The following is a 17344-nucleotide window of genomic DNA, read 5'->3' as shown; positions in this document are numbered from 1 at the left end:
GAAGAATGCAGTGGTATAGTGGTAGTCGGAACGCACCCAGCACATCTTTAAGGAAAAAGCCAAAATTAGCAAGCTAATTAATTAGGTGCCACCCGGCAAGTAAATGTCGACCCAGATCAGAGGCAACACAATCGGCAATCGCCTCTACTCTCGGCCGACATTTATGTGCCGAGCGGCACCTAATTAATTAGCTTGCTTATTTGGGCTTTTTTCTTAATGATGTGCTGGGTGCGTTCTGACTACCGCTGCACCACTGCATTCTTCGCGGCGGTGTATCAGTCCACGGCCCGGAGGTTGGGGACCACTGGCATAGAGACATAGCACCATTAGAGTCAAACAACACAGAAACCGGCCCTTTAACCCACGCCAGTTGTACCTATAGGGTGGGAACTGAAGACTCTTAGAGTTACAAAGTTTTGCAGCACAGAACGATGTGCCCAGACCAACGTAGAGGCCTATTTACATTAATACCTTTTTCCAGCATTGGGCCCATATTTTTTTCTGTTCCTTTCTTATCCATGTATCTTCCAAATTCTTTTTAGACAACGTGATTGTATCTGCTTCCAACACCTCCTCTGCCATCTTGTTCCACAGACACACCTCAGCCCCTTCTCCGTAGCTTATGCTGGAAGTTGTCATTTTCACCCATTTCTTATTTTCATTGCACACTTAAAACACATACCTCTGTTCATTTCAGCTCTATCTACCCCAGTCTGCATTAGCACAGTACATGGCAGCACAGTTGCTATCATTTCTTTGTCTAATGCTGCCATCAGGAAGAAGGTGCAGGAGCCTCAGGACTTACCACCAAGGCTGAGGAACAGTTATTACCCCTCATCCATCAGGCTCTTGAACCAGAGAGGATAACTTCACTCAACTTCACTTGCCCCATCAACTGTAGCTATGAAACTCTTCACATCATGTCCTCGATATTTATTGCTCACAGTATTTATACATTATTATTATTATTACTTTTTTCTTTTGAATTTGCACAGTTTGTTGTCTTTTGCACATGGTTGTCCATCCTGTTGGGAATGGTCTTTCATTGATTCTGTAATGGCGACATATATGTAACTTGATAATAAATTTTCTTTGAACACATACTATCTTCAGTCCCGTATCTTTCCCTTTATATGTTTATTTTATCTTGTCTAAAGATAACAAAAAATAGAAATAAAATCAATTTCTTCGCACAGTAGACAGCAGAGTTCTAAACTTTGGGAATTATAAGAGCCCGTTTTTCAAACATGTGCACTCACTTCAAAATGTCTTCTACCTAAACTATTGACAATCTTTTTGCAGTTCAGGATTTACGTCCAGGATTTTTTTTCTTAGGAATGTTCTAAGTTGCATCAAAACAAGGATCAAGCAAAAGTTCTAACGGTCCTTTATTTATACAGAAATGGCATCTCTGTCAGCAATGTTCTGGATTTCAAGATAAATTTAATGGTATCAGCCCCACAAATTCTGTAGCCAAATGAGCAAATCAGTTTTGAGTGGTATCAACTTTAAATTTACCACCTCAACAGGGAACACTACTTTCAGTGCTACTTCCTATCCAATATCAGCACCAGTTCTCCTTTACAGTTACATATAGACAGCTAGAGAATACATAATTACTACCTCACTCATTTCTTCTGCTTTCTCAAGTAGCCCTCTGTTGTGTATTTAAAATTTCAATAATATTTGAGTAATCATGTATATATATCGGTTGATTAACCTTTTTTGTTTGCTTGAGTAATTTGTTACAGGTTATATGTAAAATATGTGAAATGCATACATCATCATGCTACCATGTGATATGTGCAGCCCTCACCTAAAGTAAACCCATAGTTAGACTCACATTTCAGACTCCCAAGTCTTCCTTTCAATTAATTTAATATTCTGAAGTTACAAAACATAACATTAGCAATGAGGTATTTTTAAAATGAACCCAAGATAGCTGCTAACCTGTTAAAATGCAGCGAGACATTAAAAACTAGAAAAAAACAGTGGGGGAGAAAAAAGAGCCCAGCATGTGCAGAGATGTCGAGATAAAAATAAAGGCTGTAAACAGAAGAATACAGGGTTGTAAACAGTGAGTATCAGGTGATAAAGTCATTTTCAAAAATCAGAAATGGCTGACTACATTGCAAAGTTTGACAAGTTTGATTCCACAGTTGCTGATGTGTGCTGAGCTATTGGAACAGTATCTTGAAGCAAATGAATTAGTCAATGAGATGAGTGCTAAATTTGTTGAGTGGATTGGGTTTAAAGGCATACAGTTTGCTTCAAAGTTTAACTGCTCCAACTAATCTGAAATTAGCTTTGCTGATATTGTCAAAGTAATGCAGGGACACTTAGAACTGAAGCCATTGTTCATTACAGAAAGCTTTAGGTTTCATAAGTGAAATCAAAAAGAAGGGGAGTCTATTTTAGTATATGCAGCTGAACGGAAGTGTTTGTCTTATAATCGTCAGTTTGGTAATAGCCTTAACAAAGCACTGAGAGATCATTTAGTTTGTGGAATTTTGAAAGAAAGATTTCAAAAATGGCTCCTGACTGAAGCATAACTTATATTTAAAAGAGCAGTTGAAATTGCTGTTTGAATGGAAACTGCAGACAGATGCAATTGGGTTGTAGTCACGAATGAAAATGAGCGTGAACAAAACTGCAGCATCTAGACAGAAACCAGCTTGGCTAAACAAATTGTCTTACCGTTGTGGCAGGGGCTCACATACATCAAACAAGTACAGATTTAAAGGTGAAACTTGCAGAGAACGCAACACAGCAGGTCATTACAACGAGCTTGTTGGGCAAACAAAAATAAATGGGCTGCGCGGAGAAGAAAAAAGATTAAAAAGTCAAGTTGCAGTTTCAAAGAGATCACTAATCTGCACATCATTGAGGAAAATTCTGATTATGATATGAGTGACACAAGACTGTATAGCCTTAAGATATACTGAATAAAAATTAACAATAGACAGGCAATATGGCTGTGCCAGAAGCGAACAGCAAATTAATTAAAATGGTAGTAGACACTGGTTCGGCTGTCTCAGTCATTCCACAAAGCGAGTTTGAGAGGCATTTCAAAGGTAGTAAACTGAAGCCTGCAGATATCCAACTTAGAACTTATACTGGAGAAAAGATAACTCCTGTGGGAATTACATTTGTAATAGCATTGAGGTTGTATGTGATTGGTATAAGACGGTAAAAACAGATGGACCAACATTGCAGAGGCATAATTAGCTGAGACAACTACAACTTGATTGGAGATCCACCCACAACTTGCATGCCACATCCTCTGCAATGAAACCATATGAAAGCAAATTAAGAAAAGTACTGGAGTGTTCAAGGATGGCATTGGAAAATGCAAAGGCATCAAGGGTTAATAGTGTTAAATGAAAATGCCGCACCTAAGTTTTACAAAGTCCATCCGGTTCCTTACACCATCTGTGATAAAGTAGCCAGAGAGCCAGATCACATGGAGGCTGAAGGAATTCTTTCCAAGTTTGAGTGGAACCAATGACAGCAACAGTGGTCCTAGTAGCCAAGAAGAATGGATCTGTCAGAATCTGTTGTCTTTTTGAAGTTACCATCAACCAGGTACTGAAAGTAGATCAATACTCTCTGCCCAGGATAGAGGGCATCTTTGCGAATCTTTCTGGAGGAAAACAGTTCAGCAAAGTGGATATCGCTGAAGCCTACTTGCAGATGGAGATGAAAGAAGAGTACAAAATGTTTCACACCAGAAACACTCACAAAGGGCTTTATCACTATAATAGGCTTATTTTCTGAGCAGCATCTACACCTGCACTCTGGCAAAAAGCTATGGACTAGGTGCTGCAAGCCTGTCCAGGCACTCAGTGTTACCTGCATGATGTCATTGTAAGGATGACAAGGAAATCCTGCAGACAGCGTTAAAAAGATTAGAAGATTATGGCATCAGAGCATGATGTGACAAAGGTGAATTCTTCAAATCAAGCATCACTTATTGTGGTCAAATGATTGCCGCACTAGGATTACACGAGTATCATGAGAAAATTCAAGCAGCAGTATGTTGATAATACAAATCAGTGAATTCAAATGAATCAAGGACAGTGGAAGCAGACAGACTAATTGTCTTTGTTCCTGCCGCGTGCTTGGGGATGGAAGCTGCCATTTTATGAAGACATTCTGTTCTCTATTTTGTGAGCTTGAAGTGCTTGGCTTGATCAATGTTTTAAAGAAGACTTACTCAAGTTCTTTAAGGATATAATGAGCGCAGTGCATAAAGGAGAACAAATGGACATTATTTACTTGGAATTCCAGAAGGTGTTCGATAAGGTGCCACATAAAGGACTTATTCATAAGATAAGGATGCATAGAGTTGGAATGATGTACTAGCCTGGACAGAGGACTGGATAACTAATAGAAAATGGAGAGTTGGGATGCATGGGTGTAACTCTGGTTGGCAATCAGTGGTGAGCAGTGTGCCACAGGGGTCCGTGTTGGGCCTGCAACTGTTCACGATATATATTAATGATCTGGAAGAGGGGACGGAGTGTAGTGTATCTAAGTTTGCTGATGACACTAAATTGAGTGGAAAGGCAAATTGTGCAGAAGGTACAGAGAGTCTGCAGAGAGATTTAGATAGGTTCAGTGAGTGGGCGAGGGTCTGGCAGATGGAGTACAAGGTTGGTAAATGCGAGGTCATCCACTTTGGAAGGAAAAATGAAAGAGCAGATTATTATTTAAATGGTGTGCAGGGTGACTTGGGAGTGCTTGTTTATGAATCAACCTTTTGCAAATGCAGCAGACTATCAAGAATGCAGTGCTCCTGATATCAATGTTGGTCTTCATTGCTGGAGGGATTGAATTGAAATTAGAACAGGGAGGTTATGCTGCAACTGTACAAGGTACTGGTGAGGCCGCACCTGGAGTACTGCATGCAGTTTTCGTCTCCTTACTTGAGGAAGGATATACTGGCTTTGGAGGTGGCTCAGAGGAGGTTCACCTGGTTGATCCCAGAGATGAGGGGTTTAGACTATGAGGAGGGATTGGGTCGCCTGGGACTGTACTCACTGGAATTCTGAAGAATGAGAGGAGATCTTATGGAAACATATAAAATTATGAAAGGGATAGATAAGATAGAGGCAGTAAACACAAAATAATCTGCAGATGCTGGGGTCAAAGCAACAGTCACAACACGCTGGAGGAACTCAGCAGGTCGGGCAGCATCCGTGGAAACGATCAGTCGACGTTTCAGGCCGGAACCCTTCGTCAGGACTGTAGGGGGAAGGGGCAGAGGCCCTATAAAGAAGGTGGGGGGAGGGTGGGAAGGAGAAGGCTGGTAGGTTCCAGGTGAAAAACCAGTAAGGGGAAAGATAAAGGGGTGGGGGAGGGGAGTCATGGAGGTGATAGGCAGGAAAGGTGAAGAAAGAATAGGGGAAAACACAATGGGTAGTAGAAGGAGGCAGAACCAAGAGGGGGGTGGTAGGCAGTTGGGGGAAGGGGCAGAGTGATGTAGGGATAGGGGAAGGGAGGGGGAGGGAATTACCGGAAGTTGGAGAACTCTATGTTCATACCAAGGGGCTGGAGACTACCTAGACGGTATATGAGGTGTTGCTCCTCTAACCTGAGTTTGGCCTCATCATGGCAGTAGAGGAGGCCATGTACGGACATATCTCAATGGGAGTGGGAAGCAGAGTTGAAGTGGGTGGCTACTGGGAGATCCTGTCTGTTTTGGCAGACGGCGCGGAGGTGCTCGATGAAGCGGTCCCCCAATCTGCGTCAGGTTTCACCGATGTAGAGGAGGCCGCACCGGGAGCACCGGATGCAATAGATGACCCCAACAGACTCACAAGTGAAGTGTTGCCTCACTTGGAAGTACTGTTTGGGGCCCTGAATGGTGGCAAGAGAGGAGGTGTAGGGACAGGTGTAGCACTTGCGCTTACAGGGATAAGTGCCAGGTGGGAGATCCGTGGGGAGGGAGGTGTGGACCAGGGAGTCGCGGAGGGACTGATCCCTGCGGAAGGCGGAGAGGGGTGGAGAGGGAAAGATGTGCTTAGTGGTGGGGTCCTGTTGTACAACAGGGACAGAGTTCCCCTTGTCCTCACCTACCACCCCACTAGCCTCCGGATCCAACACATTATCCTCCGCAACTTCCGTCACCTTCAACAGGACCCCACCACTAAGCACATCTTTCCCTCTCCACCCCTCTCCACCTTCCGCAGGGATCGGTCCCTCCGCAACTCCCTGGTCCACACGGCCCTCCCCACGGATCTCCTACCTGGCACTTACCCCTGTCACATGTTATGAGTGATGGAAGTAAATGCCCCATAGCCTTTGCATCACATCCCTTACTGCTGCAGAGAAAAATTACATACAGATTGACAGAGAGGCCTTGAGTCTGGCTTGCAGCGTAAAACATTTCAATCAGTACTTGTTTGGAAAAGAGTTTCCCTTCATTACTGATCACCATCCACTGGTGTCCGCAGAAGGATGTCCCACTAACAATAGCAGCATGAATGTGGTGATGGGCTCCATTTCTGGGAGGACACAACTACAAGATTGAATTTAAGGGGATGACTAATCATGGATTGTCCTATTTACCCTTGATGTCTTCTCCCTCATGGAAATCGAGAGTCTCCGTATTATGGCAGAGATGATCCAAAGGGAAACCAGAAAAACGGGGCTGAAATGGCTGGAATGTACAACAGAAACTCCAGTTTCCCCATTTTTACCGGTGCTGAGATGAACCTGACCTTGATAGAGTTTGCCTTTTGTGGGGATAGAGTTGTCGTAGTGCCCAAGCTGAGAGCTAAAGTATTGGTAGAGCTGCATGTTAGTCACCTAGGTGCAGTTAAAATGAAAGCATTGGCTCAAAGCTTTGTCTGGTGGCCTGGAATAGATCAGCAGCTTGCCATGCACTGTACAGAGTGCCGACATGTCCAGAATAGGCCAAGAGCAGCACCTCTCCATCCCTACGAATGGCTTGTATTGCCTTGGCGGAGGATTCATATGGAATTTGCCTAACATTCCTGGGCACAAATTTCTTGGTAGCAGTGGATACAACTACAATAAAGCCAGGAGTGTTTCTAATAGCTTCCACTACAGCTTCGCACACTGTTGATGTGTTGAGAAGCCTCCTCACAAGGACTGGTGTCCAGAACACTTAGTTAGTGACAATGGACCACAGTTTCAATCATTCATAAAAATGAATGGAATAAGACATATTAGATCTGAACTATATCACCCAGCTACAAATGGCTTGATAGAATGGTTTGTCCAGAGTCTAAAGAACACACTGAGTAACGTCAGCAGAACCCACTACACTAACACTGAACCAGAAGCTCTCCAATTTCCTCCTTGCATATCGTAATGCAGCACACTCCATAACCAACAATTGAACAGCTATGTGTCATGGTCCGGATCAGGATCCCTTTAGATTTACCTTGTTTATGTTACGACCCAGACCATTGATTCCCTGTTTTCCCGTGTCCCTCGACTTTGGTGATTAACACTCAGCTGAACCGGTAGTTTATAGTCTCCGACTTTCAGCCGTTTGGCGTGGGAGCGTCTGCAAAGTCACCAAGGTACGGCGTGCCAATGTCATCTGGCCGGAGCAAGCCTAGTCTCCGCCCGAAGCGAGTGCCGGTAATTCGCCTTTCCTCACTGGAGCAACCGTGTCAAGTTACCCCGCTAAAGCGAGCCTGCAAAGTTTCCTCACCGAGGTGGGTCTGTCAGTTAATCCGCCAGAGGGAATCAAGGACTGCTGTCTACTGTTCCCGGGCCGAGTCGAGAGCTCACCACTACCCGGAGGCTCCAAGTCAAGTACTGGCTCTGGCGGCATTCTAGCACCAAGTCAAGTCCTGGTCCTGGCGGCATTCAAGCACCAAGTCAAGTCCTGGCCCTGGTGGCTACCCAGTTCTGAGTCAAGTACTGGCCCTGGCGGTCTGTGATTCCTGTCCTACCCCCTTGTCTGAATCCCTTCTCTGCCCCTCTCACCTCTAGCCCTCGTCTGCAGCCCCCGCCTGCACTTCGGTCTAGCTCCATCACCAGAGCTAGACAGGTACTGTCTGGTGTTCATTCGTGTTGGTCTTGTCTTGTCTTGCCCTTGCCTCCATGACGTAAGTCTGGCCGTCTTGCTGTTGCCTCGCGGGGAGTCATGTCTTGTCGTGCCTTGTCCTCGCCTCCGTGGAGTAAGTCAGGCAGTCTTGCCGTTGCCCCGTGGAGGGTCATGAGTCCCGGCCCTATGTCCTGTACCCAAGGAGGGGTCCCGGCTCTCTGTTCCGTGTGCGAGTCCCAGCCCTATGTCCTGTACCCAAGGAGGGGTCCCCACTCTGTGTTCTGTGTATGTGTCCGTGGTTCAATGTACCTGCTCCCCGAGACCGAGGCTCTGTGTTCCCATGTCCCTCCTCTCCCTAGCCCATGTCATGTCCATGCCTGGTTCTGGGGTCCGAGCCCGATGCAAGACCCACGTACTGGGTCCTTGCCCAGTCTTGGGCTCGGAGTCCATACCCTAGCTTCTTCATGTCTCCTCTAGCTCTGGGATCCAATTCCGAGTCCTAGCCCGGACCCCTAGTCCCAGCCTAGTAGTAGTCCTGAGTCCTTGTCCAGTTCGCTACTCCTGCTCCTGCCTAGCTCTCCTGGTATCAAACAATAAACTAAGTCTAAGTAACCTCACAAGATGTGTCTTGCATTTGGGTCCACCCTTGCTCCCTATGCCCCCACCACTGTGACACTCTGTTGCTCCAGGTTCATCCCTTGCAATCATGCTTGGATCTCCTCAAACCCAATCTTCGAAGGTGGATGCAGGACAAACAGCTGAGATGAATTGAAACTCCTCAAACAAAGAGGATCGAAGTTTCACTCCTGGAAAAGCAGTCCTGGAGGGGGACTACAGAGGTGATCAAAATTGGGTACTCAGAAAGATTAGGGACAGAACTGGACCACACTCCTGCACCGTGGAGAATCATCTGGAAGTGATACATCGATCCATTGAGGAGAGCAGAGTCAATTAATAGAGAAGAAAGTTGGCTACAGCTAACAGAACCACTTCCTGCTGTCTCAGAGTCACCTCCTACAATCACCATGAGGAGGCCCCAGAACCTGAGATTGTTCCACAGACATAAAACTCACCTACCAAGCAGAGTGATCACCCTTGTCAGTAAAGACGTTATCCCACAAGAGTAAGAAATCCTCCACAACGATTAAATCTTTAGGCCTGAATGGGACAACTTAAAATGTACTATGCTATGGATGACCGTTTATAGGAGTTGCATTATATATGTACTGTGTACACAGACCATAAGATGTAGGCGCAGAATTAGGCTACTTGGCCCATCGAGCCTTCTCCACCATTTCATTACGGTTGATCCAATTTTTTTTTTCTCAGCCCTAATCTCCTGCCTTCTCCCTGTATCTTTCCATGACCTGACCAATCAAGAATCTATCAACCCCTGCCTTAAATATACATAAGGACTTGGCCTTCACAGCTGCCTATGGCAAAGAATTCCTCAGATTCACCACTCTCCAGCTAAAGAAATCTCTCTTCATCTCTGTTCTAAAAGGACACCCCTAAATTCTGAGACTATGTCCTCTGGTCTTAGATTCTACCTGCATTGGAAACACCCTCTCCACATCCAGCCTATCAAGGCCTTTCACCATTCAATAGGTTTCAATAAGCCCACCCCTCATTCTTCTGAATTCTAGTGAACACAGGCCCAGACCAAACACTCTTCGTATGGCAAGCCATTCAATCCTGGAATCATTTTCATGAACCTCCTTTAAACCCTCTCCAGTTCCAGCATATCCTTTCTAAGATAAGGAGCCCAAAACTGCTCACAGTACTCCAAGTCAGGCCTCACCAGTGCTTCATAAAGTCTCAACATTACATCCTTGCTTTTATGTTCTAGTCCTCTTGAAATGAATACTAACATTGCATTTGCCTTCCTTACCACAGACTCAACCTGCAAATTCACCTTTAGGGAATCCTACACAAGTACTCCCAAGTTCCTTTGCGCCTCCATTTTTTTTTTGTTATTTTCTCTCCATTTAGAAAATAGTCAACCCTTTCAATTCCTCTAACAAAGTGCATGTCCATACACTTTCTGACACTGTATTCCTTCTGCCATTTCTTTGCCCATTCTCATAATCTATCTAAGTCTTTCTGTAGCCTCTCTACTTCCTCAAAGCTACTGGCCCCTCCACCTATTTTCATGCCATCTGCAAACTTTGTCACAAAGCCATCAATTCCATCATCCAAATCATTGACATATGATGTAAGAAGAATTGTTCCGAACCCAGACTCCTGTGGAACACCACTCGTCACTGGCAACCAACAAAAAAAGGCTCCCTTTATTCCCACTATTTGCTTCCTGCTTTATCCGTGCCAGAATCTTTCCTGTAATACCATGGGCTTGTAACTTGTTAAGCAGCCTCATGTGTGGCACCTTGTCAAAATCCTTCTGAAAATCCAAGAATACAACATCAACCAATTCTCCTTTGTCTATCCTGCTTGTCCTGCTTGTTGTTTCTTCAAAAAATTCCAACAGGTTTCTCATGCAAGATTTTCCCTTGAGGAGACCATGCTGACTACGGCCTATTTTATCATGTGCCTCCAAGTTCCCTGAGACTTTATCCTTGATAATCGACTCCAACATCTTCCCATTCTCTGAGGTCGGACTAACTGGCCTATAGTTTCCTTAATTCTACCTCTCTCCCTTCTTGAAGAGTGGAGTGACATTTGCAATTTTCCTGTCTTTCAGTACCATTCTAGAATCTAGTGATTCTTGAAAGATCATTACTAATGTCTCCACAATCATTTCAGACACCTCTTTCAGAACCTTGGAATGTACACCATCTGGTCCAGGTGACTTATCTACCTTCAGACCTTTCAGTTTCCCAATAATTATCTCTCTAGTAATGGTAACTTCACATACTTCATGACCCCTGATGCCTAGAATTTCGACCATACTGCTAGTGTCTTCCACAGTGAAGACTGATGCAAAATACTCATTCAATTCATCTGCACTTTCCTTGTCCCCCATTACTACCTCTCCAGCATAATTTTCCTGGTGTCCAATATTCATTTTTGCCTATCTTTTACCCTTTATGTATCTGTAGAAACTTTTGGTATCCTCTTTCTTACTATTGGCTAGCTTACTTTCATATTCCATCTTTACCTTCTTATTGACATTTTCAGTTGCCTTCTGTTAGTAATTTTTGCTGATTATATGTCCTCTCTTTGGCTTTTCTGCTGGCTTTGACTTCTCTTGTTAGCCACGATTGTGGCATCTTTCCTTTAGAATACTTTTTCCTCTTTGGAATGTATATATCCTGTGCCTTCTACATTGCTTCCAGAAATTCCAACCATTGCTACTCTGCCGTCATCCCTGCCAGTGTTCTTTTTCTATCAATTCTGGCCAACTCTTCTCATGCCTCTGTAATTCCCTTTACTCTACTGTAATATTGCTACATCATCTGACTTTTGCTTCTATAGTTGAGATGAATTCTATATTGAGTTGGAGTTCATAGCTAAGCAGACAGAAGTGTTGTGTATTTAATATTTCAATAATATTTGAGTAATCTTGTATATATATTGGATGATTAAGCATTTTTGTTCATTTAAATAATTCATTACGTGTAATATGTAACAATGCATGAATTGCATATGTCATCACCTCGCTTAAAGTAAACTTGAAGTTACATCCGCATTCCTGAACTTCCATGTCTTCCTTTGAATTTACAAACCGTAACAGCCTCAAACATCCTTTAAGCTTTACTTTAATGTTTATATATGATATGGGTTCCCTTTTTTGTTATCACTACCCACTTCTCCTTTTTGCTCTCAGTTTTATTATTTTTCCCGCCTTGCAGTGTTACTTTGCAATGCCTCCCAATTTAAAGCTTAACTGAAATGAATGCCTTCCTCTTAACTCTTTGTTTACTTGATTGCTCCCTGTTCTTTTCAAATATGATTCTAAGTATTGTATTTTTGATCATCCTATACTCTTGCACAGTTTGCCATATTTTATTACCAAAAGCTGAACTCTGACTATTTATTATTTGACAGTTGATGATTTATTGACAGTTGACTCATTATTTCTCCCTGCTCTTGTTCCCCTCCCTCTCCAGTTTATTCCCTTTACCTCAACTGTATCTTGTCTTTCCCTGCAATTCCTTCTTGCCCACATTCGGGTCACTTCACACACCTCTTGTGATCGTTGCATTGGCTAGAAAACTCCCAACAACTCCCTTCTATTATTGTCCCCGGAATTATGAATTAGAATTTATAAGGGTGATTGAAATCCTTCTTAGCTCTGCACTGCAGAGCTGCTTTCCAGCTAGAACAGGCAGAACTTGCAGATTTCCTGTGGCAGTTAATTTAAAACTTTAAAAGGAAATCATTACAGTTCACATTGGAGCATCTACTTTTGGGTAATAAAAGTTCAAAAGCTATTTCATCCTCTGACTTTAAAGTTCAAATTAATTACTTTGGCATGTAATGATAGCAAAAATTCTACTTGTTTCTGAAAGGCACTATGCATGAATAAGAATTGTGAGATACAGTATTTACTAAAATTGTGAAATGCAGACCTTTGGTCAGGTTGGGCTTGAATTTGTGTTCACAATTCTGAAGAGGGCAGGAATCATTCCCCCAAATTCAAAAATGTGATGGAATTTACTTCTTGGAATACCACATTCAAAGTCAGTCTTCACCCGGTGATTTCTTCACCCTGATCTGCCCTTTGGCTGGCCAGTGGTGTAGTGGCATTAGCAGCAGACTTCGACTTAAATGCTCATGGGTTAGAATACACTTTCCATTCATGCTGAGTTGTGCAGCTCGCAACTCGGACAAAAAAAAGAGACAAAAAATGCAAAGGAAATAGCAAGGTTGCCGCCCAATGCGCCACAAGGCGCGGAAAGGAATTCAGACATCCCGCCTCTCCCAGAAGTTCCAGGAGTCTCCTGCATATGAATAGTGGCTCCCTGATGCCCGCAAATTATAAACAATATCACAGAAATCAATTTTTTTTGAGAGCGAGCGAGAGAAAGCACAAGAGAGCGCGAGAGTGACCACGAGAGAGAGAGCGTGCGAGAGAGAGAGCGAGAGCGCGAGAAAGCAAGCGAGAGCGCGAGAGAGAGCATGAGAGAGAAAGCAAGCGAGAGAGAGAGAGTGAGCGCAAGAAAACAAGAGAGAAAGCAAGCAAGAGCGCGCCATGGTAGAGTGTTCCAAAAAAATATAAAATGTACGTCACCCCAGACTACACTAAAGTGTACCTCTGCCTAATAGGGGTCAAAAGTAATGACAGTGATGCTCGCTGCACTGTTTGCAACAGTGACTTTTCTATTGCCCATGGTGGGTTAAGACTGTAAAAGACATGTTGAGGTGAGTTTAACAGGTGTCATTCATTCATCAGCATAGCTAACGTTATTTAAACTAGCTGGCTGGCTGCTGAGGAGCTACTCTGTTGCAGACATCCCACTTCTCCCAGAAGTCTCCCGCAAATTGATGGTGCTACCTCCCTGAAATGAGTTTTTGCAGGGTGGGATGTCTGGGAATTACTAACTAAGATATGCTGCTGAGGGCCATTAATTTCACAAGTTATCAAACTTACTTTATCCAAATTCAAAGGTTCATTTTATTGTCAAAGTACACACGTGAAATACAACTCTGTTGTTTATCTTTTCCTGAAACCTCCACCTCCCCGTTGAAAAAAAACAGTGACAATAGCGTCTAACCTCCCCCACAGAGGGAAAAAAAACCCAGTAACAATCCCCACTCGCAGAGAGAAAAAAATCCCCAACCTCCTCACCCGCAGAGAAAAAACACCGGCAATAACTATCCCCGACCTTCTTGCCCACAGAAAACAGTGACAATAGCACCAAAATCCCCAACACCACCCCCCCCACCAGAAAGAAAACACTGAAAAACGGAAGGAAACCAATATAAAGTACACTCCAATGATCACATAAACCTCAGAATATCGGAAACATCTTTTCGTCTGCATACGAGGACAGCGGTCGTCACAGCTCAGTCCTGCCATGAAGAATGACTGCCAACCCACATTAAAATGCCACCGATCCAGCTACTGGCCACCACCGACCTCCCCCGCATTCACCTCGAAGCTGACCGCCATCCTGGGTCCAAACAACTCTGCTGGGGCCATTGCTGAACCACATTCACACCTCGATGCTGGACCAGCCTCGGTGTCCAGCACATAATTCTCAGTAATTTCTGCTATTTCCAGTGGAATCCCACCACCAAGCACATCAACCCTCCCCCCAACACTTGCTGCTTTATGCAGAGATCGCTCCCTACGTGACTCCCTTGTCCATTCGTCCCTCCCCACGGATCTCCCTCCTGACATTTATCCTTGCAAGTGAAACAAGTGCCACATCTGCCCCTATATCTCCTCCTTCACTACCATTCAGGGCCCCAAACAGTCCTTCCAGATGAGGTGACACTTCGCCTGTGAGTCTGTTGGGGTCCAGTGCTCCCGGTGTGGTCTTCTGTGAGAACCGATGTAGATTGGGAGACCGCTTTGCCGAGCACCTATGCTCTGTCAGCCAGAAAAAGTGAGGTTTCTCAGTGGCCACCCATTTTAATTCCTATTCCCATTCCCATTCCAGCATGTTAGTCCATGGCCTCCTGTACTGTCGTGATGAGGCCACACTCAGACTGGAGGAGCAACACCTTATATTCCGTTTGGGTAGCCTCCAACCCGAGTGCATGAACAACGATTTCTCAAACTTCCAGTAATCCTCCCAGCCCCCCCATCATTCTCCATTCCCAATTCTCTCTCTCACCTTATCTCCTTGCCTGCCAATCACCTCCCCTCTGGACGAAGGGTCTCGGCCCGAAACGTGGACTGTACCTCTTTCTAGAGATGCTGCCTGGCCTGCTGTGTTCACCAGCAACTTTGATGTGTGTTGCTTGAATTTCCAGCATCTGCAGATTTCCTCGTGTTTACCTCCCCTCTGGTGCCCCTTTTCTTTCTTCCATGGCCTTCTCTCCTCCCCAATCAGATTCCCCCTTCTCCAACCCTGTATCTCTTTCCAATCAACTTCCCAGCTCTTTACTTCATCCCTCCCCCATTCACAGTTCCACGCATCAACTTGTGTTTGTTCCTCCCTACCCCGACCTTCTTAACCTGACTCCTCATCTTTTTTTCTCCAGTCCTGATGAAGGGCCTTGGCCTGAAACGTGGACTATACCCTTTTCCATAGATCTCCCTGGCCTGCTGAGTTCCTCCAGCATTTTGTGTGTGTCTCTCTAATCTCCAAGAGGCAGCTCTCCGGACACAGCATAGCGCTGGATTCTTCAATCAAGTTTCAAACTGTACGTCACAGGCTCCAACAGTTTTCGTAACAACAACAAGACAAGAAGAACAAGCAGAAGGCATAGGAAAAATGAAATAATTGGAGAGATTTGCTACCTGAAAGATGTTGCCCAATGAATCGTTGTTCTCTGGCGCCATGTTGTCCGGAAGTCCCCAGAAGACAAGAAATTGATGAGGGACTGATTTTGATCTGAGTTAGAAGCTTTGAATTGACAATTCTGAGGATTAGAAACACACAGCTTCTCTTGGAAGCTGGAAAACACAATATTTTAGGTCTAGGGCTTTGTGTCTAACTGAATGAGAATGATAGATATTTACTGTAGTTGTGAAATGCTGATCTTCAGGCAGTTTAATGCTAATCAAAATGGTTGAGAAGTATGAAAATAATCCAGGAGACATAATTCAGCTTCTGGGAATGTATTATGATATCTTGCCACCATCACAACTAAGAGATCATCATTTGTTTGAATATCATCCAAGTTGTCCCACTCCATTGTGCCTAGTCTGTGGCCAACAATTTACAAATGCAGCAATGGCTCCAGCAAAATTGAAAAGACACTGAACTACAAGTCACAGCCACATGTCACATGAAGGTGCTGATTATTCTTAACGCCTGTTGTAATCTCAAAACAAACAGAGTAAAGCTTTTGTTAATAAGGTCACAGTCACTAAAAAGATTCAGGAAGCAAGTTATTTAGTAGCAGAATTTATTGCCCAGAAAGGAAAAGTCACACAGCTGGTGAGAACCTCATCATGCCAGCATGTAAAATTACAGTGGGTAAAATGCTAGAACATGGTGCAGTATGAGAAATTGAAAAGGCTTCATTCTCAAACAATATGATAAGTTGACAGATTGATGACATGTCACATGATACTGAAGAGGTTTTGTGCGATAAACTGAAAAGCAACAACTTTTCTATCCAGGTTGATATGTCAACAGATTTCACCAATAAATGTCATGTTGAAGCATTTGTAAGATTTGTAAATGATGGTGAAATTCAAGAAAACTTTCTGTTACAAAGAGCTGCCCGAAACAAGCAAAGGCCAAGATATAGTTAATGCTTGGTCTTCATATCTGGAAACAAGAGGTCTGTCTTGGAGGCACGGTGTTGACATCTGTACTGATGGTGTCCCATCAATAGTTGGCTTCATGAGAGGTTTTGTTTCTTTTGTAAAAAATCAAAATGCTGACATCGTCACAATACACTCCTTCAACCTTGCAAATACATTTTCGTGTTGAAAATAGCATTAATTAAAATCAATTTGCAAGTTTTATTTAAATTAAATCTAGCAAACCTACTTTTGGAAAAATTTAATCCCATTTTGTCTTAAGCCAGTTCTCTAACAGAAATGTATTATGTTTGCCATACGAGTTTTTAAAATTTATGAGAGGGAAAGAAAGAGATTAATTTCAAGAAAGTTAAGCTAAGCTTAACTATACCTGTTTTTTTCAAGACAGATTGGCCAAAAATTCATTCTGTACTCAAAAGAGCATTGACAATTATTTTTGGATTATTATATCTACATCTTACTGATCAAGCTAATGTATTGTGAGCTGTAGATATAATAGTTTTTACTCAGGGGTTCCCTGAGACTTGAAAATTATTTCAAATATTCCTCCAGGGCAATAAGGTTGAGAAAGGCTGCTTTATGGTGAATGAGTTTGGCATGTACTGCCCCTCCCCAGGCATTAGCAATCGACCATGGGCTGAAGATTGAATACAAGTCCTTACAAGTTGATGGCAGATTCAGTGCTCAACACTATAAAAGTTTACCTTGCACACAGATTCTCAGAATTTTCAACTAAACATATTTGCATGTTTTTAAAGTATTATTCATTTTTTCTCAACATGAAATGATATTAGATTAGATTGGATTATTAGATTATGAGGACACGCAGTCCTCTTTTATTGTCATTTAGTAATGCATGCATAAAGAAATGATACAATGTTTTTCCAGAATGATATCAGGGAAACACGACAAACCGACTTAAAAACTAACAAAAACCACATAATTATAACACATAGTTACAACAG

The 17344-nt window shown here is 43.3% G+C and overlaps 1 long non-coding RNA gene across 4 annotated transcripts in view; it reads right to left on the bottom strand.

Moving 5' to 3' along the window:
* The window catches only part of LOC140205174 (uncharacterized), a 182480-nt gene that overhangs the window by 79933 nt on the left and 85203 nt on the right, over window positions 1-17344 (bottom strand). The window lies entirely within an intron of this gene.

The sequence above is a fragment of the Mobula birostris genome, chromosome 11, assembly GCF_030028105.1.
Source record: "Mobula birostris isolate sMobBir1 chromosome 11, sMobBir1.hap1, whole genome shotgun sequence".
Taxonomy (NCBI): Eukaryota; Metazoa; Chordata; class Chondrichthyes; order Myliobatiformes; family Myliobatidae; genus Mobula; species Mobula birostris.
This window is presented reverse-complemented; position numbering and strand designations above follow the sequence as displayed.